Source organism: Oxyura jamaicensis, chromosome 3 (genome assembly GCF_011077185.1).
Source record: "Oxyura jamaicensis isolate SHBP4307 breed ruddy duck chromosome 3, BPBGC_Ojam_1.0, whole genome shotgun sequence".
Taxonomy (NCBI): Eukaryota; Metazoa; Chordata; class Aves; order Anseriformes; family Anatidae; genus Oxyura; species Oxyura jamaicensis.
In genome coordinates, this window is record NC_048895.1 from 38,931,553 (window position 1) to 38,954,886 (window position 23,334).

The following is a 23,334-nucleotide window of genomic DNA, read 5'->3' on the forward strand; positions in this document are numbered from 1 at the left end:
GTTGAATTGTTTAATTAATAATATTTCCTTAATAATATTTTTTCTCTTTAATTAAATTATCCTTATCTCAGCCCATGAGTTGTTCTTTCCTTTACTTCTTCCCCTCCTCATCTGAGGAGGGGGAGTGAGAGAGCAGTTGTGGTGTTCAGCTGCCTAGCACGGTAAAACCACCACAACGTTTTAAAAGCCTCAGGGGTATTTCATTTTTATTCTCAGGAAAAAAATCCAATAAACTCCTTTCTTTCCAAACTTGTTGTATTCCAAGCTAACAATACCAGAACATCTGTGAAAAAGCAGGTTCACCTTTCCACAACAACTAAAGTGATTTGCCCTGTGTCCATCAATTCATTGTGTACCTATTCTAAATTGTATATATGATACTTTTATTTTCAAAATATTTTGAAGTCTTAGTGAAATTTTGATGTTGTAGTAAAACTAAATATATACTTGGATTTTAATATAACTTTAGGAAAAAATCTATATGTTACAGTATCACAGGTCCTAATACTAATACTTTAATTATAATTTGTACTTTCCTGGAAGTTAGTTCACTTGCTAAGAGGCTTCCAAGTTTCCTATTGAAATAGTTTTTAAATGCATTAACCATGGACTGAGGAAAGTTTTTCCTTGAGGGTAATATGTGGTGAGTGATAACTTCAGATATGAGGAATCTAAGTTATGAAATTATGACAGTTCCACTTTTCATATTCTAAGTTGAATTCTGAGAGTTTTGTGTAAGAAAACAAAACTAGAGAACTAGAGATAATATTCCAGTCATACTAGACAGGGAGTCCAGATAGTATCCTGAGGAAAAAAGTAAACCTGTTTCACTGAAATGCACTGGACTTGTAAAAATGTGTAGGCAAAAATGAGATATCATGAGATATGTTTGTAAATTAAAATATAGCGTATGATTCATAAAGAAACCTGAAAACTTGAAACTTGTTTAGTCCTCTCCTGCCGCCAACCCCCCCCCCCCCCCCCCCCATCTTCTGCTGTTCTCGAGCTGGTTTATGGGAACATGGATTATGAGAACATACCTCTCTAAGCACGTCTTTTTTTCCCCTAACAAAGCAACTGTTGTTCCTTTATAGAAACTCCTCAGCAGGAAGCTGTTGGAATTTCTCTGTCAGTAGACTAAATGAAAGGGCATGACATAAAAAGGTTATCATACAGAGCATGGGGCATGGAGAGACATTGAGAAAAGCCACTGGTATCATAATCATGATAAGAGTTGCTACAATTTTGTAATGGAAAGAAAGGACCTATAAATGCCATGGGTTAGATGTGAATTAAAACACAATTTCTTTTCCTATTTTTTGTTTAAGAACCAATTATGTTTGTTTCTAGTATATAATTATTCTCTCTTTTCTGTTTTTACATAAAAGATGTGGTATTTTTTTCTGAACTAATTAAGACTAGTCACCAGCACAGCACCAAGGGCGATCAGTGCCCCATGCTGCCCTCATTCTACATGGGGAACATATCTACTTCCCAAGGTAACAGCAAGTATTTTTTCATCTTTCATATCAATTGTTGTTATATTATGGTGTTTAGGCAGCACATAGCTTCTTCCAAATATTTCAAGTATCAGGAGAAAATTAGGTTTTAAGAGAGTCTATCTTCTATGGATTTGTGCAAAAGCATTAAAAAGGAATCTTCTTACGGTTCTCATCTATAAAGAAAGCTGTGATATCAATAGATTTATACCTAGCTAATAAGATGCTCCATAAAATATTGGCAGCAAAGTCTAAATATCCTCTCTTTCCATGGCATCACTGACATCTTGGATTTATATATTTGTTTCTTTGTTTATATGTGGTAGGGTGTGCTGTGATACTGAACAGGTCTCTCTTTCTATGAAATTTCTGATGATTTCAGCTGACCTCTAGCATCAAAGTTCTTGTGACGTTTTGTGGGTTACCCAGGGTAGTCTGATCAGCCGTGCTCCATCTCTCAACTCAAATTTAGACTGCCCTTCTCTGATAAACTAGCTCTACATGATCTTGCTTTTCCTTTATCAGGATACAATCAATGTTTTTATTTATTTTTATTTATTTTCTCCTATAAAGTACTGATTCCTACAGGTTCCTAAAATCACTTAATCACTTTGATCATCTCACTAACCGAGTGAGAGTGAAAGAGGGAAGTCACCTGTTACATTGTGTGTGCTTTGTTGTTCCATTTTTTTTTTTTTTCCAGTGAGTTTTCCTTAAGCGAAATATAATTTTTTCTTGATATATTAAAAAAAAAAAAAAAAAAACTATCTTGAAATGACAGCTGCCTTTTATATTTGTCTCCATTATTTAGTAGTCACTCATCCTTTGCAAGGATGCTCCAGAAAGTGCCAAGTCCCGGGGCAGAGATTTCTTCTCATTACTGTTTCATATCTATGGATTCTCTGATGGTGTCTCCCTCCAAGGTCATGGCAGCAGTCAGACAATATACAAGGCTATTCCTAAATAATTTATATGTGATATTTCAGTATAGTTTGTCAATAGCTTTTCAGTACTTTGTTTTCTTAACTTCTTAACAGATCCCATGCAGACTTTGATCCATGCAAGTGAAGAAAAGATTACATTTAACATTTATAAAATTAACTCAATACTCTTAGAATATTGTTGATAATATGTGACAACAGCTGTTTTAAATTTTACATGTTTAGTTTCACCAAAATACAGATTTCCTTTGTCTCTCTATATAGTATTTTACTTATTCCTGGAGTAAGATTCTTAAATAGTTGTCACTGTTCATATCATTGAAGCAGATAAAATTATACTAAAATGCACATTCTTTTAAAATTATATTCTCCACTTTTTTTTTCTTTTTTCTTCTTTGTTTTTTTTTGATCCTCCAAGGTGAAAGGCTGAACATGACTGTAAAGACTGTCATCATTACCTCTATCCACAGAAGGGCTGAAGAGAATGTTCTTAGCCAGTGGTCTGATTATGAAAAATACCTACATAGTTGAGAAATTAAAATTATATTTTCTACTGACTTTCTGTAAATCAGGGGATGAGAATTGCATCCTGCAAGCAAACCATATTGTTGAAAATCTCTATGGAAATTAGACATTTTTAAACCAATTTAAGATGTTGTACTTTTCATAAGAAATTAGAGCATAAAAGCATAGCATAGGAATAATAATGTCCTTACATACAAGTTTTATCAATGTAAATGTGATGTTTTAGAGAGCTATCATGCAGTGGCCTCCTGATGAAGAGAGATATCACAGAACTATACTGTGAAGCATTGAATATACCATGAGAAGGACATGCCCTGATTAAAAAAAAAAAAAAAAAAAAAAAAAAAAACCTTGATGGTCAGTAAAGACCACCTGATTAAATCATTCTGGTCATTCATGTAAATACTAATGACACTGCTGACAATGGATGTCTCTATGCAGATAGATGAGAAACGAGGATCTGACATGGAAGCAAAAGACTGAGAATAAATAAGGGCTCTTGCTGGGATGGGTATCTCTAAATAAAGGATGAATGGCTGTCTATGCAGTTGGGATCATGAATGAGCATAAGAACTATAACTACAGAAAGATATTCACTGAGGGGCTGAGAAGACAGCACATTAATGTCAATGTGGCAAGACAACTGCACATGTCCATGTGCATGTCCTTGTCTTTGTCCTAATTTAAAAGGAAAAAAAAATGGAAATAAAAGATGTTAATAATAGCCTAACAGTAAGTACCAACAGATAAGCCATCCTACATCAGAAAAAAAGAATAAATAAAATAAAATTAAAAAATGCTGTATGTCTTCCTATGGCAGTAGGTTGTGGCTATTTATGCTTTCTTTCACTATTATGCTGAGATTTCTTTCTGAAGACCCCTTAATTCTTAATTGATTTAGCAAAATCTTTACTTTTGAATATAGACCAGCAGGATCCACTTATCACCCAACTGTACTTAAACTGTACACAACTTTGGAAAAGTGAGAAAAGAGCATTCAACACTAGTTATTTATGGATTTTTTTCCTGTTATTTCAGGAACATTTTTCATTTACATTTTCTGATGATCATTGAAATATTTGGTATCCCTCATTTTTTCAGAGGTTGAAGGTGATGACAGCATAACATCTCTGAGCTCTCCATGGCATTAGATGGCACTAGATCCATGTGGTTTATGTCCTGTCCACCTGACAAATATTTGGAGCTCTCTATGATGCTTCACAGTCATATAACAGAGGTGGAGAAAATTGACAGACAATTCTCTAATGGGGGTGCACTTTATAAGCTCTTTATAAGGCTATAAAGGACTTTATAAGGACAACAAAGAAATATATACTTGCTGATGGATCTGATGAATGGTTTAAAAAAGCATGAAGGGGAAAAGATCAAATTTGGATTCTGCCACATGGTGAATAGTAACTTACGTTGATACTGGTTTCTCAAGAAATGTCAGGATATTTCCATTTTGTCTGAATTATTTTCAGAGGTTTTTGGAAGATGATTTGGGAGAAATTTTACCAAGTAAATCGAATTGGTATATATAATACTTATCTGAGGGTCTAACAGCTGCAATGCATTACAAAAACAATTTATGTTGAGGATGCAAATTCTTTACAATTATGTTGGCAGGGACAGAAAGACTTGGAATATATTACGCTAATATAAACTAGTCCCTCTGGCATATGTTTTGTTTCTCTTCCTTAAGATACATCCTAATTAGCACAATTATTTGGATTGAAGCAGAACTTGCTTTAATCAACTACCAACTAATGTTTTATAAAGAATATTACTGACCAATACCATTTTCACATCAATATTATTATTATTATTTTTTTTTAGGTAGTATTTTTATAGTTTTTTTTTTGTTTTGTTTTGTTTTGTTTTTCACTCACACACAAAAATACATTAAATTTGTGTGTGAAAGAATAAAAATTTGGGGGTTTCATTTTAACCAGCCTAGGTCATAGATAAACTGCTATTGTTTGAAATTCTCCAGAAATACAGTAAAAAGTTTAATATTATGGTTTTAAACCATAATATTAAACCACAATATTACTAAAGGGTTTAACATTAAAATTATGGAAAGTAGCCAGTGTACAAGATGCCTGCTTTAAGAATATGTTTCATCAGCACTTAGTTATTCAAAAAATAAAGACCTACCAATGTTCACTGCCTCCACAGAGGTTTACACCCTCAAGCTGGGTGTTAATTCAATAGTGGACATAACTGAAGGATAGAGCTAACAGCAACTGAAAGTGGAGCCGTTGTTGATGGAAGCAGTTTTTACTCCCAATGGCTAATCCATTTCAGAAATCTCCTGCACTCTTCTGTTCATCTTGCCCATTTCCTATTTCAGAGGTCTCTATAACTCAGTTGTTCCATGTGAGAAGATACAAAGCATTTCAAATTTTTTTAAGACCATTTTTTCTTAATGTCTAAAAATTTATATTTATTTAAAAAACAATCAAAAAACATATGGTTTCATTTTGTTTCATAGAAAACATGATTACTGTCAAACTGAAGGCAGTTTTCAGTAGATGCATTCCCTGAGCCACTGGATTATTTTCATCAGCTTCACTTTGTATTAAGGGGATCAGTTATGTCGAAAGGTTAAAATAATATTGTTTCATCATGTAAGTTTGGTGAAATGTTTCAGTTAGCAGTCTCTGAGACTCTCAAGGTCATAATATAAAATACAGAGGAATAAAGTAAAGCTCTATAGAAATGTGTTCATATTCAAATGAAGAAATATAAGAGCCAACATTCAAGATTAAGTTAATCTTTTGTATCTCACGTTTTTGCATTTATTTTTTTTTTTTTTTCCTGAGTAGAAAAGAGTTACAGGAAAATGGCTAGGTTTTCAGGAGTGGTGCGGAAAACAGTTGACAGGTCTCCTGGTAGCATTACCTGTTTCTCAGTAACTGTTGTTTTTCACACCTGGATTCTATTGATCTTGTGGGAATCACTGCCTTCTTTGTTAAATGTGTCTTCAGCTTCAAGGTTACAAAGAAAAAAAATCTAAATACATGAATAAGTTCAGAAAGGCTTGGGATGAGTCTCTGCATCCATCTACAATACACACACCTACTAAACTTTTTAAAAATTATTTTTCTGGAAAATTTCCCAAAATTCAAGAACCATTAGGCTCCATGACTATTAGGAATTGCCAATTATTTATAAAATTCTGTGATCTCATTCACACATTGCTCGTGATTTTTTTTCATGTTTTTACATTTTAAATACATGAAAAACTTATTTTGAAATATTTAGTTTAGCTTCTTATCCGTGACATTTTAGAGAAGCTGCTAGTCTCATCAGTTCTTAAGTAATATTTGCTCTTTATTTTACTGTGAAAAGAAGGACTTTAGAAAGAATAGATAAACAGTAAGGATGGACAGTTTTCTGAACATCTGTCAATAATCTAGTTTCTAACAATTAAAGTAACACTCAAGGAAAAATCAGAATGTTCTTCCAAAGACATGTATTTGAAATAAATTCATGTATGCCAGAGGATTTCTGAAGAAGATAAAATCTGTCTGGTCCTCAAAAGTTTTGAATTTTAAAACACTTTTTGTCTAAATTAATTGCACAAAGGAGAAAGAATTTTTAAATATGCAGTCTGTGATCCTGCGGCTTCCTGAATAAGCTGTATTCTCCACATAGACCTAACATTTATGTTAGAAAAAGGGTAGCCAGACAACCTTCCCTCCTCTCATCCCCTCAGCTATTAGTCAGTGTGGAGGCAAGTTCCTCCAGCACCTTATACTTTACAGATCCTGCCAAGGTGTTTTTCTACCTATTGCAGCTGAGGACCACCAAACACATGCAATCTCTGCATTCATATAAAATGTCTGATTCTGTTGCAAAGAGGAAACTGGGAAGCTGGACGTGTACCTCCCCTTTTCTAAAATAGCTGACTATTAAAAAGATAACTAGGAGTGAGAGGTTTTGTCTGAATTCCTTCACCTACACATGAGAACTTTCTTACTCTCCTATAACTCTTATAACATTCCTTTCTCACCTTCCACGTCACCATCAGTAATGCAACAGATACACCACAGTTCTAATCACTTCTGCAGTTACTTACTTCTTACAAACTTCTGAATACCCTTCTATAAGAAGTACATGGAGTTACAAGCACATATACCTATCCTGTGTATGTGAGTCCCTTATTTGCACATACCTCCTTTTACACTTCCCTTCAAGCCAACTCGTTTTTTGTTCCATAGACTTTGTTATTCCTTATTTCTCTTTAATGAAGCTGGTGGTCATCTTCCTCTTAAGCATGATCAGCTGGGAGCACAGTACTCTGAAGTCAGTTGGTATATGCCATTCACGTCTACTATTCACACTCGTGTTACCCCTGAACAGCAGTTGTCATCCAAATGTCTCTGCCAAGGATGGGCTGTAAGAGCACCCCCAAAATTTCCTCATCTTTAGAGAAAACATGAGAGCAAGTACAGTGATTTTTATTTTCCTCTTTGCTTGAGTGGAATGCTCTTGCCATTTTGTTACTACTGCTTTATCAACATTGATGTTTTCAGAGCAAATTTTGTGGTTCAGTGACTTATTTCAAATGGGATATTATAGTTTTTCTGGTTTTCTATATACAATGTAGCTGTTACTTAAGTTTTGGTTGCCATCGAATCATTCCACAAACAATTGAAAAGGGACTTCTGTCCTTTCTCTGAGGTTATGTTTAATTTCTTTTTAAATTATTTTCCAAATGAAAGATAGAGGGTTTCTTATTTTGATAATGGGAAGGGGAAAATGCAATTCTACAAAGGTATTAAAAGAAAAAAAAATCTATTTGGAAATATTAGTGTTGAATTACTGAATACTCTTCATTTTTTTGTGTCTGTCCAGTTCAAATACTAACCAAACTTCTTTTCACTTTTGATAGCTATCATAACAGTCACAAAATATTTTCCACCATTTCTACCAAAGGACATTTTCTGAATTGTAATATTCTACCATTACTGCAGTGGTGAGGAAAGAAATGGGAATTTTATTCCAAGAGATCCTGTAACCCTAGCTTTTGCATGCCTTGCTGCCCTTCCAAGGGCTGTTTTCACCACTGTTCTGTTGACAACATGGTGAGCCTGGCAATGTTGGGCAGAGATTAGATGAACAGCTTTTCTTGTAAAGATCCTTGGCTCAGGTCAGGGGAATGGTTGGAGATGATCAGAGCTAGCGTATTTTTAAAGCCTCTGTCTACACCTGGGGACTGACTTCAAGCTAGCTAAACAAACATTTATTTCTTTAAAATTACTGTTTAGGGAATGACCTATTTGACCATTTGATCAATGCTATTTCCTTTATTTATTTTTTTTTTTCTAACCATTGAAGTAAAAAAATGGAGTGCAATGAACATTTTGAACTATGTATTAAAATAGCAAAGACTTTAAAGGCACCTAATGAGTCAGTGGGAACACCAATATTTAAAAGACGTAAAAGTCACTTCCTTAAAAGAGTCAATAAAAATCCAAAGTTCGAATGTTTATATAATCAATAGCAATCTCTATATACATTGGGCAGGGATGTGTAACTGAATGTAAAAGAGACTAGATGCAGAAATTTTCCCTTTCTTCCCACCTAGAATATTATCCTAGTATGATCAACACCAAGCTATTATTGAAAATCTGTTTTAGCTATGAATGGTCAGAGCATAGGAACAACAAAAATCAATAAGTAGAATGACCTATACAAAAAAAAATAAAATAAAAAATGAAGTGTAGTAAGTGTCTCAAAATATTATAACTAGTTTCTCAAACATTTGCAAAACAAATATATTTCCACAATACATAATAAAAGCTGACTAGTCTACCATTAGATCTTTAATGTTACGTTTTTATATTAAATTTAAGATGCACTTCTCTGATTGCAATAGTGTGAACATCACTGTTTTTTAACTATGAACTTCCATAATCCCAGAATTTTATTTATGACATTAAATATAAAATTCTCACTGGTTGTTACTTCTCAGGGAATTGCACCAAGCATTTTGAAATTATATATATATATATATTATAAATTCAAATATATCAAATTATGCTTTCACAAATGTGTTCTTATGTTTCAAAAACAATATATGGTGAAATGCTTAATTTGCATAAATATACTGATATATATATATATTTTCCATTTAAAATAAAAAAGATATGTCCCAGACTGAGAAGAAACTTCCATTCTGTCTTCCCCCATATGCTCTTTCAGTATGGTAGCCATAATAAAAACTTCAGCAGAATAAAGTCGTAATGCAGTTTGAGTCAAAAGTGAAATCCCCCATGGTTGTTTCCTTCTGATCAGTATTAACATATTTTACTCTGTATATTTGACTGAATCTATGTAGCAAATTTAGTTAATTTTCTTTGAAAACACTCTCTTTCACTTGAGCAGTAAAACGGGCGTAATGTCTACATGTAATTGAGTCTGGCAAACATTCGTTTTCACAAAGCTTAAGCTGGCAAGCCAAAAATTAAGAGATTTCCATCTGTCTACATCCTTCAAAATATTTTCAGATTATTCGTGGTACAATTTATAGATGCTGGAAATGTGATCTGTAGTTTTAGAGCACTCAAATATTTTATAAGTCAATTGCCTACTGAAATGGAAAAGAATCTGCTAATGTGTTTTTAACAGACTTCAGAATAAAAATAATCACAAATTCTGTTTAATATCACCAAAAACTTTGATCCCTGAAATGTGTCCAAAGCTATTTCTTAAACTAAATATGCTCAGATGTCATTTGGCTGCAGCAGTTGGTGCAGTAGGGCATCTGTTATTCCTTCTCACCTAAATATTATTCCCTTGCTTTCACAGACTGTGAAATTATTTTGTTTGAAATTATAACATTATTATCAGTGTAACACCTTCTGATGCTTAGCAACACCAGCATCAAACAATTTCATGACCTAAATTGCTCTGTTTTTTGTCACTATAACTACATCTCTTGAAAGACGTAGATACAGAAGAGCATTCTTTAATTCAAAAAATCTACAGTCTCTTTCTTTTATAGCAAAACTTAAAAGTACTAAGACTTTTTTTTTTTTTTTTTTTTTTTTTTTTTTTTTAAGCACCCGATATTTAAAACTTTTCCTTCCTGCCAATTCAGCATAAACGAAAACCTCTTAGGGACCCAGCTATGTGATAGGTGTTTATTATAGTGCTATACCTGAGTTAAAAGATCATATAAAAAGCACAAAGCATATGTTAGATGCCACAGTGGTGAATGATGAGAATGATTTGGTATCCCAGTACTGAAGGGCAACAGCAAGAGTGATCTGCTTGAGGCTCCAGTTCCTTAGCAGGAAAACGGGGAACCTCTGGAGGGCCTCAAGAGGCTTTCACTGCCAGTAAAAAATTATATCTTTATTTATTAAGATCCAGTGAGAGTACTCCATATCAGAGCTTTCACTGATGTGTGGCAAAGCAATCCAGGCTGTTTGCAGAGAGGGAAATGAAGACATATAGTAATCAGATGGTGGGATTGAATTGGGTTAGCATGAGTATGCAGGGAAAAGCCAATGACCCAGCGGAGGATCCAGACTTCTCTTCCTGATGAAACACCACAGGCAGCGGGGACCAAGAGCCCTCCCTGGCGCCTCCCCACCTGGCATTTATTGCTGTCTGGCGGCCAGGCTCTATACCCATAGGGCAGAGCCCTTTCCATCTAGCTGCCACTTGGCTCAGCTGTTCTCTCACAGCTTTTCTGATCCATGTGTAGAAAGAACAGATGACTTGGCTTCAGTATTAGGTAGGCACGTCTGACTGGTTTGAATTGTTTAAAATAGTGGCTGGGTGGATGAGATGGTATTTACTCCACCCACTTGAATCTTAAAGTCAGAACCTTCACAAAAGCTTTTACCTTCTAGGGGGTCTAAGCAGGCTTTAACAAGCATGCCATAATTTTCATGCTATGTAAACACAAGGATAATAAAAGCTGATAATCATAGAGCTTGTATGAATTCGGCAGCAAAATACCACAGGTACTAATATTCATACTAGTTTTAAAATCATAAATATTGACAGGGGAAAGGTACAAATAACATGCTAACTGAATTTGCAAATGGATTCTGACTGCTGCATAGATTCAGATGTTTTTGTGGAGCCGTAAATTAACATAGCCTATTTAAGCTTTTGGAAGTCATTGTCTTTCCCTGTAAAGATGTAAAGATAGGGTAGCCATGAGAGGGACCAAGAGCACTGTCTCCAGCAGAAGAAAAAAGATTGCTATCCAGGTAGCCTGTTGTGCACTCTTGTGTACAAATCAGACCATTATTATCAGTTTTGATCAAGAAAAATGGCTAAAAATCCAAATGCACATTGTGTTAATACTTTCTTTTGTAGGTCTTTTAAAATGTAAGCACCTCAATTCAAGCCAAGAAGTGCATTGTGGTCCCAATGTGATCCAATGGCTTAAAGAAGCTGTTAGATGTTCAAGGCCTAAATGGTGATCATGGTTTGTTGATACACTTGGAAACAACTCCAGGCCTCTGCCAAAGGTTGAGAACGACTCTTTTCACTCCTTTATAATTTCTTTCCCCTCTCTTCTCTGGGACTGTGAAATGTCATGGTTTCTAGGCAGCAGCCTGCTCAAGGCTGGAGTGCACTTGTCACACATATAAATGAAAACTTCTGGTCAGAACCCCAGTTTCAGCCCTTGAGCATTTCCCTGCACATTATTAAAATCAGAAACCACTAGTGAGAAACTCTTTGCTTTCCTAGGATTAGCACAGGGAGGGAAGTATTTCCCCTGTGCTTAAGGCACACCTCTGTGTGTGTATCCTTGTCAGCTAAAGGCAATCCAGCAGTGGCTCAAGACGGAACAGTACCCATTTCACTACCTTACCTTGTCATGAAATTGCCAGTTTGGGCTCAGCTACCAGAGGTGTTTCCTTGGGTCCTTACAGGCTGCTTCACCGAGACTATATCTGCTGCTCTGCCAAGCACATTTACACAGCATTTTTGTTCTCAGTCTTATCAGTACTCACCTGCCACTTTACAAATCATCAAATGTCTGCTCAGGTACTACAAAAGCAAATTATCACAATTAAATTTAAAGTCAGAACAATTGTTCTTAACGTGTATCAAGCTTGAAGTGTGCTGCTTTGATTTAAAACCTGAGAAAGCCTTGTATATCTGGAAGCTTGTCATTCTTGCATTACATCAGTTGCTAGAGGAGGTTCTTCACTGAGAGGGTGGTTGTACACTGGAACAGGCTCCCCAGTGAAGTAGTCACTTCACCAAGCCTGTCTGAATTCAAGAAGAGATTGGACTGTGCACTTAGTCACATGGTCTAAACTTTTGGGTAGACCTGTGCGGTACTTGATGATCCTTATGTGTCCCAACTCGGGATATTCTATGATTCTTTATTTCTTTCTATGAACTTTGCTCCACAAAAGAGTCTTATTTTTGAGTTTAAACTCTTAGGCCTCTTAGGAGTAGAGGTTTAGTAGGTATATAAAACTACCAAGTGTTTGCCAGCATCTTACTGTACAAGATCTAGTCAAAATTAACACTTTACTACTGTATAATAGGCCTGGTTGCTTGAAACTGGATGCACTTATCACAGAATCATAGAATGGCTTGGTTTGGAAGAGAACTCATAAATCATCCAGTTCCAACCCACCTGCCATAGGCAGAAATATCACCCACTAGATCAGGTTGCTCAGGGCCTTATCCAACCTGGTCTTGAACACCTCCAGGGATAAGACATCCACAACCCCTTTGGACAACCTATTCTAGTGCCTCACCACCCTCTGAGTGAAGAATTTCCTCATTACATCTAATCTAAATCTCCCCTCTTTTAGTTTAAAACCCCTTGTTCTGTCATTATCTGATTGAACAAAGAGCTGCTCCCCATCTTTTTGTAAGTCCTTTTCAAGTACTGAAAGGTTGCAATGAGGTCTCCTGGGAGCATTCTTTTCTGTAGGCTGAACATCCACACCTCTCTCAGCTTTCCATGTAGGAGAGGTGCTACAGCCACTTGATCATCTTTGTGCCCCCCCCCCCCCCCCCCCCCGGACCCGCTCTGACAGATCAACATCCTTCTTGCCTTGTGAGAGATGTCCTTTCTGCAGCTCACATTTGGCTTATACAATGGAGCAGCTGGTGTTACTTCAATGCAAACACATTCCCTTGAAACTGTTCTTTAAACTGTGTTAAAGATTTTGTTGTTGTTTTTAAGATATTTACATGTGTAGGACCCATATGAAATGTGAACTTAGAACTGCAGAATCAAATGCACGCAAAATTAGGATATGCTTGAGACATCCAACAGTACTGTCAACCTGACCATATTTTCTTCTCCTGTCTGAAATCTATGCTTTGGTAAATTGTTGTTCCTGGTAAAATTTCTATTTTCTAGTACACAAGACATTTAATATTGTTAAATTTTATTTGGATCCACAGTGGTTTTTTTTTGTCGTTGTTGATTTTTTTTTTTCTTCTTATCAATCTGCATCCTAATTTTATTTGGTTCTTCATAAATTCTTAGTATATAAGTACCAGTCAAACAATTAAAAACAATTGGCTATGAATATTCATTTTTATTGTTTAATAAGTTTATCCCAATCTGCTTCATGGATCCTTTGTGTTTGTTTCCAGTGACCATTCATCTGACTCAATTTTATAGGCACAAATGTTTATGTAAAGAGAATTTTGAACTCACTTGAATGAGCACACATTGACAATGCACCCTGAATTTGAAAGCACGAGTGTCAGGAGAGCTTGATCACTCATCCAAACAGGGAACAGAAACAAAATCCCAGGTCTGCTGAGGACAAGAGACACAGAGAGGAGGTGACAGAAAGCACAAGAAAGTGAGAAATTAATGGAAGTTTAGGACTGAAGGTAACTAATGTCATCTATAAGGGGGAATTAGGAAAAAAAAAAAAAAAAAAAAAAGATTAAATACATAAAAACTTTATAACAAAAAATCTGTCAGGTTAGTCTCCAGCTAAAAATTAGAATTTCAGGCTAGTAAATGAGCAGTAACCACTTTTGTGGTAGGTGAAGTTCAACACTGACTTTTCAATTGCAGAAGATTTCAGCTATTGCCACTTCACCTTCTGGCTAGAGGTGGAATACAGATGCAGTGGGAGCACAGGCTGCAGCCATACCTTCCAGAAGAAATTTGAGGTAAGCTCCCAGTAGGGGACAGCTGCAAAGAGGGTCAGAGCAGAGAACAGTTGGTTCATCTTTTAAATATCTCGATCAGTAATACATGAGGACATTGATAAATATTTGGGAGTAGTCACATGAAAAATGGAAAAAAAATCTTAGGGGGCTGCTTTTTCCTCATATACAGAGGCAGCATCTCTTTATGGGAATATGGCTGGGAGATGTTGAGTGAAACCAGAGGAGCTGGTCCCCTGATAGGTCTTAAATGAATTCTCTGCCATGACTTTACCTAGACAGACATATCCTTATGACTTATTCCAGACATACTCTCTCCTATGAAGACAGGCTGAGGGAGGTTGGGTTTTTCAGCATGGAGAAGAGAAGGCTCTAGGGAGACCTTATAGGGGCCTTCCAGTTGCTAAAGTTGACCTACAGGAAAGCTGGGGAGGAACTCTTTGTTAGGGAGTGTAGTGATAGGACAAGAAGTAATGGTTTAAAACTAAGAAAGGGTAGATTTAGATTTGACATTAGCAAGAAATTCTTTATTATGAGAGTGGTCAGGCACTGGAATAGGTTGCCCAGAGAAGTTGTGGATGCCCTATCCCTGGAAGTGTACAAGGCCAGATTGGATGGGGCTTTGAGCAACCTGATCTAGTGCAAGGTGTCCCTGCACATGGCAGGGGGGTTGGACTTAAATAATATTTAAGCCCCTTCCAACCCAAACCATTCTATGATTCTATGATTTTCTTATTCCGCTTCTCTTAAGGTTAAAACACTGCTTCATTAGGAAGATAATTGCAATGAATAATGTATAAAAGACCCTGCCATTGTGGTATGCAATGGATCCACTAAAATAATTATCCTGAGAGAAAAAACATAGAGTGTATGGTTGAACAGAGAGAGAAGGGAAACTCAAATGTCTCACAAAGAGCTATTAATTTAAGCTGGTAAGTCTTTAATTCAGACTTTAATACACTCATACAGTAATAAGCCTGAATAGCTGAATAGAGTGGAGTAGCCTGGGACTTCTTAAGCCATTTCAATCATATTTGAAGTAATTTGCTTCAGAGATATGGAAAGTCTCTGTCAATTACCATTTGGGTCATGAGAATAATAAAAAATAATAATAAAAAAAAAGAGAGAAAAAAAAAGAAGAAGAAGAAAGAAGAAGAAAACAAAAAAGTATGAATGAAAAGTATGAATGAAAAGGGTGGAGAGAAAAGAACAATTTCCCATTTAGAATAATAAAATTTTATTACTGCAAGATCCATTTCTGAGTCATAATTAAAACCTACCAAGCATATAATACGTGTGAAAATGCTAAACTACTAAGTGCAGATATCATGGTGTATTTTTCACTTGCCATTATTAGATTAAGACAATTTTCATGGGAAATATAATGTGCATTAAATTACTTAGTGTCATTTTTACCTAAAAATAATAATAGTGTATTACTGAGACCAGTGTTAAATAGCTCATAAACACTAAGCAACACTCTTCCTGTCTTAGTATTATTCTTTTATTTTATACCACTTCTTATGAAATTGTCATTATTTTCAGTGAAGAATATATGAAATAACAGAAAACCCCTATTCTGTTTCAATGTCTTTTGTAGCTGCAGAGGAAGAAGTGACAGAAGAGATACTAAAGGCATATGGACATTTTCACCACTGTGACCATAATCTGTATCATAAATGACTGTGATAAAACTGTGATATTATTTGAAAGGTTTTGATTGTCTGTAGAATGTATGCAAAACAATGATAATAATAGGTTTCATGATCGATTTATGCAGTTAATAGCACTAGTAGAAAAAGAAACTTCGTTTGAATGGTCCAGTGTTTTTGAAAGTAAAATATTATATATATCATAACATTACAGTTATTGAGGATTTCAGGGTATTTCTATTCAACCCTGGCCAGACACTAGAGTCCTGCAGCCTATATGTTCTGATGTTACTGACCAGGACAGAATACTTCACTATGTTTCTCTTCTTCACTGAAGATTTCTGTCTTTGTTGTTGTTGTTTGTTTGTTTGTTTGTTTGTTGTTGTTATTTTTTAAATATTTTTTTGTTTGTTTTTTGTTTGTTTTTGTCTGTTTAAGAAATTTACTGGTGAAAATAGGGCAACATTTCTGGTCCAGCCAGGCTTAAACATCACAGTAGTCATAATTATTAATCAGTACCACTTGCAGATATTTATTCATAGAGTCATTCCATTTTCTTTACTTGTGTGTTTTACATCTGCTAGAGAAACTGTTATGCATTTGTAGTCCAGCAATAGATTATAAGGCATGTGTATATTTGCTTTTAACTTCAGCAAATATTAAAATTTTCATTTCACTGTAATTCTGATGACTGAGGTGGAGGTTCTCCTGGCTGAAATAAGATGTTTTTAATCTAGTCTTATCTTGTTCACAGAGTGCTGCTTGGAAGGCAGCATACCATGTTGTTTTCATATAAACAGCCATGTTCTTTGTACTTCTGCTTAGAAATTAAAATTATAAACACAAATGCTTTTTGTTTTCTTAGATGGAAACAGGTCTAACATGGGACAGCAACATATCAGCATTGCACATAAATATGGCAATACTTAACTTCAGTGGTTTCTCCTTGGAAAAGAATACAGCCACAATATGTTTCTAGTGCATGGGAATTAAAGCCTATGAATCATGTGCACTCCAGTATCCAGTATACAGATCTTCAGAGATTACTCACTCTGGCACCAAACATGCTTGCTCTACTGGATGCATGTGATCTTCCACTCTCCTTTGGAGAATTCCTTGATTCAGCCCTTTCCAGCAGGCAGCTGGCCACTTCCTTTTCCCAGAACCCTGGGGAAGTTTAGAATAGGTCCTCATTTGGCAGGAGAACAAACAGGAAAAGTGAAGTTAGAAGCAGTGCTCTATTGGGAATACTCAGTTTACTGAAAAGAATGATGAGTGACTGATAGCTGCCTTGTGGCCCACTCTGTGAAGGTTGTGTTGCTTTATTTGAAAGCTCTGCCTGGGAACTGGGCTTGGCACAGTTTCTCATAGATTGCTGGTATCAAAGTCTGAACACTCATGGAAGGTATTGCTGATGAGGCCAAACTGGCATAGCTGAGATTAAGAAGGGATAAAAAAAGAGCCACTGAAATTCAGGTTTATATGACATTTTCCCAAGGTTTTTTTTTTTTTTTTTTTTTTTTTGGAGATCAAACAGTCAATAACAACACAGGATGTCCTTGATAAAAGTGAAGAAAGCTTCCATCAGTAGATATTATTGGAGCAAAGAATTAGATGCATTTTAACCTCAGTCCAGGGATATCCAGTTTATGAGAGATTAAGAGCGAAAATATGCAGCAGCTGAAAATGTCAGAAAGCAAATTTTTATTCTGTGGTAAAAATAGTTCTTCCAACTTGAAGAACAAAAGCAGTAGTTAAGCCAGGAAGCTGAAAGTGCCTGATGCAAGGAAAAGAGGTACAGGAAACTCAGTGTCTCAGAGGCATGAGGTTGATTTTGGAGACCAGAGAAGGCAATGCTGAATGCCACTCATGAGTTAAAACTTCAGCCATAAGCTGACCATTCTTGGAAAAAAGTTTGTGTCTTGCACTCATCTGTGAGATGTAATTAGGCTTTTACATACTTAAAGAGAAAGCTGATATTGTGTCCACATGTTAATAGGAAAAACAAACAAAATCAAAAACAAAAACAAAAAAGAGAGATATATAATATATACATATAGTTGAAAATAATAATAGCAGTGGAAGGAGTTCTTTCAAAATAATGTAATCTTGTCTTTTGATGATTTGGTTACTCACAGAGAAGGAGAACTGACATCATGGCCTGGAAGACCAGCCCTGTCACTGACTGTATGCAAATTTTTACCAGATCCTAGGAAAGTAATTGATCAACGAAGTATTCAGAATAGAAGGATGGAAGGTCTTCTGTGGGAGAAAAATCTTTGGAATATCAGCTGCATATTGAGTCATTTACATCCCTTAAAAATATGCCTTTAAGTGGCTGCTGATACTCAAGGAACTATACTGTGTAAAGCACATCTGACTTTCAGTCCACCATTCACTACTGTGTTTATAACACAGTGGCATAATGAGCTATATGTGCAAGAAGGAGAAGTATGTGTGTGGGGAGGGAAGGATGTTGGTGTTCATTTCTCCACAAAGAAAAGAAAAAATGATATACAAGCTAAAAGACAAACTGATTTGAATTTCATAGTAAATCTAGTACTGGATGCTCAAAATAAGGCTTTACAGTAACCTAATTACATTGCATCCCTTTTTATATCACATTCTTTCATACCATTATCTTGAGAGCATATTTTTTAAGCTGTCTTAAAATTAATTCAAAAAAATCTGTCTCCAAATGAGTAAAACGATAGTACTTTGCCCAGAGGGGAAAAATCATGAAAATGATCTAAGTCAGTGAAGTTTAATCAAAATTAATATATTGAAACAAATGTTATGTGACATCTGATAGTTCTAAAATAATTGATTTTCATTTGTTAAATGTAACAACTTCAGAATTATGATTCACTGCACTTTCCTTTATTAGTTTCAAGGACCATGGCTTACACTTAATGGAGGTTACCACCAGATTTTAAATATATGATGTGGAAGAGAAAAGCCTCCAAAAAATGTTATATTTGATGGAAGAGATATGAAAAACTTAGTCAAACTATTCAACGGCTGTTTACTTTGAGTAACTTTTGGTACAATATGTGTCTGCAATTATATACTCAAATTCTGAGGTATAAAAAACTCATAATTTGTTACTGAAAATTTTCAGTGACGTGACTTAAAAGAAAATAACCTAAGGATGAATAAGAATTAAATAGCTTTTCCTGAACTTGAGCCTTATGTATCTCTACTTTATGATTTGTTAAAAGCTGTTCAGAGTATGATCAACGTCTCCTGATGATTAATCACAAAGTCCTTAGCATCAGAGGAGAGAAGCCAGGGCACAGAGGGGACATAAGGCACATCATTCAAACTGAGTTGTATGGAGGCATGCCTTGAGAGAATTCCTAGATGTCAGCCCTTACCTTCCTGTTTTGGAAGAAGAAAAATAAAAGTATATGTGCACGTTCTCCTGTTCTTCCTCATCTGAGCCATGTTTTCCAAAGGAAAACTGTGTGTGCACAACCCAAGCAGGAGTCTGGGTTAGGCTGGGCAATGAGCAGATGCAGTTCCCCAAGCCCATGCCAAAATATTTGGTAAAAGAGTGGGGTAAGACCATGTTCCTGGTCCCCAGATCTACACCTGCATAGCAGAAGAGTTTCTCCCCCATGACCAGACAGGGAGACTGCTCAGAGCACATTTTTAAAACCTATTGGGCTTAAATAAATTGGGGATAAATCTTAGTCTGTTCTGAAGTGGGCATCAGATTTCAAGTAAATGCTTAACATCTTACACTTTCTCACTGTTTTTCTAATTAATAATAATTTTTCTAATTAATAATATTAAAAAAATTAAAATAATAATAATAAAAATCCTGAAATTTCATTTTGGAAATCATAGACACGCCACCATATCCTCACCTCTTCTACTGACAGTTCATTAGTACAAATCAACTGGAAATGAAATTTAACTGTTACTTGTAAATATCGTAAGGTACCAAAGCAATTATTTTTGTGTATAATCTGGCATCTAGCCTGTACATATCCACTCATTATTAATGATGGTTAAAATATACATATATATATATACATAATTATACATATTCTTTGATAAGATTTGATTCTTTCCATTCCTTAGTTTTTATAGTCTCAGACCCCAGTTCTGAAAACACACCAACTTTTGGCAGACAATTATTTTTGAGGTCTCACATTTTCTTTTTCTTCTCCTTTCTACCACCCAGAGATTGTGCTCCATCATTCATGCTTCTCCAGTCTTGTAGTAATGTAGATCAAGAAGCTCAAGTGAAAGAAAATGATACCTTTTTTGCAGGGTTAGCAATCTTCCAGCATAGCGTTGTGAATTACCTTGTCAGCATCAGTACAAAAGAAGACAGTTGGAGGTATGCAGTGTGATGATGTTATTATACTCTTTTGGTAGGTCAGCTTAAATTCTTATGGACCCCTCCATCCATTTTTACAACAGGATATCCCTAAAAGGGATCATGGATCTCCAGTCTGAAGTCACTCAGACCAGTCAAGTGGAAATTTGCCTTTGATTTGCCAGAACTACAGCTCACATAAAGGTAACAGAATTTGCAGTACATTTTTTTTTGTTTGTTTTTAACATGTGATAGTTTTAAACAAATTTCCCTTCATTCACCCTACCTTTCTAGTATTTTCCCATCAGAAACAAATAATACATTTAAAAATGTATATGTATGCTATAATTATTCTTGTCAAAAGTAGAAGGGGTCTATGGGGTGACCCCTGTTATTTTAAGCAACTATTTCATTTTATTTTCTCAACACTGATCAAGTCTTCTCCTAAACCAGCCAGGCTGCCCTCTCTCCCATCCTTCTCCGTTTTGTTGTTGTTGTTGTTGTTGTTGTTGTTTTCAAAAACTCCTTGCTATCATGTTTAGGAACCTTCTCTAAGATCCCATTTTGCATTTTCTGGAACCAGGTGGTACATTTAATGACCAATTTCTTTTAAAGAATAATATCTTTCTAGAAGATAAAGATAAAGATAATAATATCTTTATAGAAGGCTTGATACAATAGGAATACTAATTATCTGGCAACTGAAAAATGACTATTTTATTGGAAGGCAATGTAATGATTCAGTCTTTTTATTTTTTTATTCTTCAGTTTAGTTTATTTTGGATTAATCAAATTATCCTAAAGTGTGGTGAAGATATAAGGTCTAGGAATAAACCAATATTGAAATCCACAGTTCCAGGTGCAAATAAACACTAAGGTGTATTCTGACTATAACCTGTGTACAGAGACAACTTTCCCCCTTCTACGGGGTTCTTCAGAAAGTTTAGAAATACAGAATTCCTATTTCTACCTCACAAAGAATAGCATGATTAAAGATTTTGCATGGTACTGTTTTCTGTATGACACGATTATCAGAGAATCATAGAATCATTAAGGCTGGAAAAGACCTTCAAGATCATCTGGTTATGCAAAATTGTTAAAACACTGTTTTAGCCCTCCCCAGCACTGAAAAAGGACGTTCAAGAAAGCAAGGATGTTCAAGATGTCAAGAAGACATCTTAAAAGATGTCTTGTAAAGAGATTCTTATTCTCCTTTTAAAGTGATAAAGTGAGCAAAGACAAGAATTTCCTGTTTCAGCATTTTCATATTGCTAGATAATTTCTCTTACATGAGCAACCTGAAAATTCATAAAAATCTGTTTATAGACAAATCACTATAGCAAGTTACAGACATTGCTCATACTCATAAAACAGCTGGTTATTTTAAGGCCAGGCTTCCTAAACTCAAGGAAATCTCCAGATATTTCAAAGACTTTTCATCCAGCCTTCCTTTTCTGCTTTCAGTCTTTGATTCCTATGGCATTAGTTTTGACAGCAGATTTCCTCTCTTTACAGGTCTCCTCCATCTTCACAATGGATGTCAACACAGATCGCCAGGGCAAGTTAAATTTAAAGGCTTTCAAATCACTTTTCTATCTGCCAGTATTTAGTTGTTTTCTTTTTCTTCTATTATAGTTTTTTTGTCATTTTCCTTATCATAAAAAAAAAGAGAAAAAAAAAAAAAAAAGCTATGATATTTCTCTTACTCTTATATTTTACTAGCGAGTTCAGGCTGGCTGGGTAGTATTGTCCTTCAAGGGAGTTTTGCTGGACAGGTAAGCAGCATGAGGATTATGTGCATGCAGCTACAGTATTAAGCTGCTACATGTAGAAAATCTTACTCCTGTAGTAGTTTTTATTTTTTTAATATTTCTCATTTAAAATTTTTTCTTGTGTTTGAAACTTCAGGAGGAGTAGTCATGGTCAATAAACCAGAAGGAAAAAATAAGGTCAGTGTGAAAAGAACTGAAAATGTGCCTAGGTCTTGTATTGCAAAAGTGATCTGTATAATTTCTGTACCAGAACTTCGCTCTTAAGCATGAATTTCTGCCAAACTGTGGGGACATTGCATGCCTCAGTAAATGACTTTAAACCACTCTGGAATGTTGCTAATTTTGTTATAACCAGGAGATTTCTGAGAAAAGCATAGTGGTGCACATAAAGAATATAATCATTATCAGAACTACAAGTTTAGTTAAATGATGTTCCTTTTTAAAAATCAAAATAAGCAATGTAACATTCTAAGGGTAAAATGTCTTTATACAATTAAAAATTCACTCTTATTTACTGCATTATCGGTCACAGTAAAGGCAGTACAGGAGAAAGGTTTCACAAAGTTCTAAAGAATTTGTCCAGCTCGTGTTTTTTTCTCTATCTAATTTATAGTCTGTACTTGTACATCCAAATATTTCTTGGTCACAGTAAACCTTTGTTTATTCTATTGGATTGAGAACTTTTGCCCAAACCACGGAGCACATATTAAAATTCACCTAACAAACAGAGAATTTGGAATGTTTAAAACTTTCCTTTTTTATTTTACTATAGCACATTTTACACAAGAAAACAATTAAATAGAATTTTACAGAATGACATGTAACAGTAAACAATATTATCTCATCCATGGAGATGGAAAAGACAGCTGGTGCAGCCAGGAGAACTAGCTGTATAACATGCCATGCTATAGAAATGGTTCAGATGAATAGGAGAAAGTTCTGAATGAACACGGGTAACTTCTCTCTTTGAAAATGGGCAAGAAAACTTTGCACAAAGACTTCAAGTGTCTAGTGGAAGAGCCTGAATTATAGGTTGCAGTTCTACATGTTATGATCCAGAAGCTATTTGGAATTACTCTTCCTTATATATATTTATCTGTCTTAGACTCTGACTTTAAAAAGCAATTAAGCACACAGATATGCCCATGCCTGACAGGTCTTTTAAGCCTTAAAGGCACTGGGACTATTTGATTTATCTGTAGTGTGTCTTGTGTGATTTAATATTTCTCTTGCATCTCTGGCAGACCATAGACATGTTTGCTGAGCTAGGAATTTAAGTAGGAATATAGCACAGGACTAGTCAGGGAACAGATTTTATATGAGCAATTTTCAATGGCAGTATAGTGTTTTTATTTTGAAGCCCGTAAAGAATGGGAAAATTATTCCTGGGATTAATGGAAGAAGAAAATGTGATAGACAAATAAAAAGATATTATTATTATTATTATTATTATTATTATTATTATTATTATTATTA

At 35.2% G+C, this 23,334-nt stretch overlaps 1 long non-coding RNA gene across 2 annotated transcripts in view; it reads left to right on the top strand.

The window, feature by feature from the left end:
* Nucleotides 1–1,292: 1,292 nt before the first annotated feature.
* LOC118164960 overlaps nt 1,293–23,334 on the top strand; it is a 25,917-nt gene continuing 3,875 nt past the window's right edge. The window contains exons 1-4 of one of the 2 annotated variants that reach the window (XR_004749772.1): nt 1,293–1,499; nt 20,191–20,290; nt 21,602–21,861; nt 21,995–22,035. This is a non-coding gene — a long non-coding RNA (uncharacterized LOC118164960). Of the gene's footprint in view, nt 1,500–20,065; nt 20,108–20,190; nt 20,291–21,601; nt 21,862–21,994; nt 22,036–23,334 lie in introns of those variants that run through there. The other variant, XR_004749771.1, reaches the window with a different exon arrangement.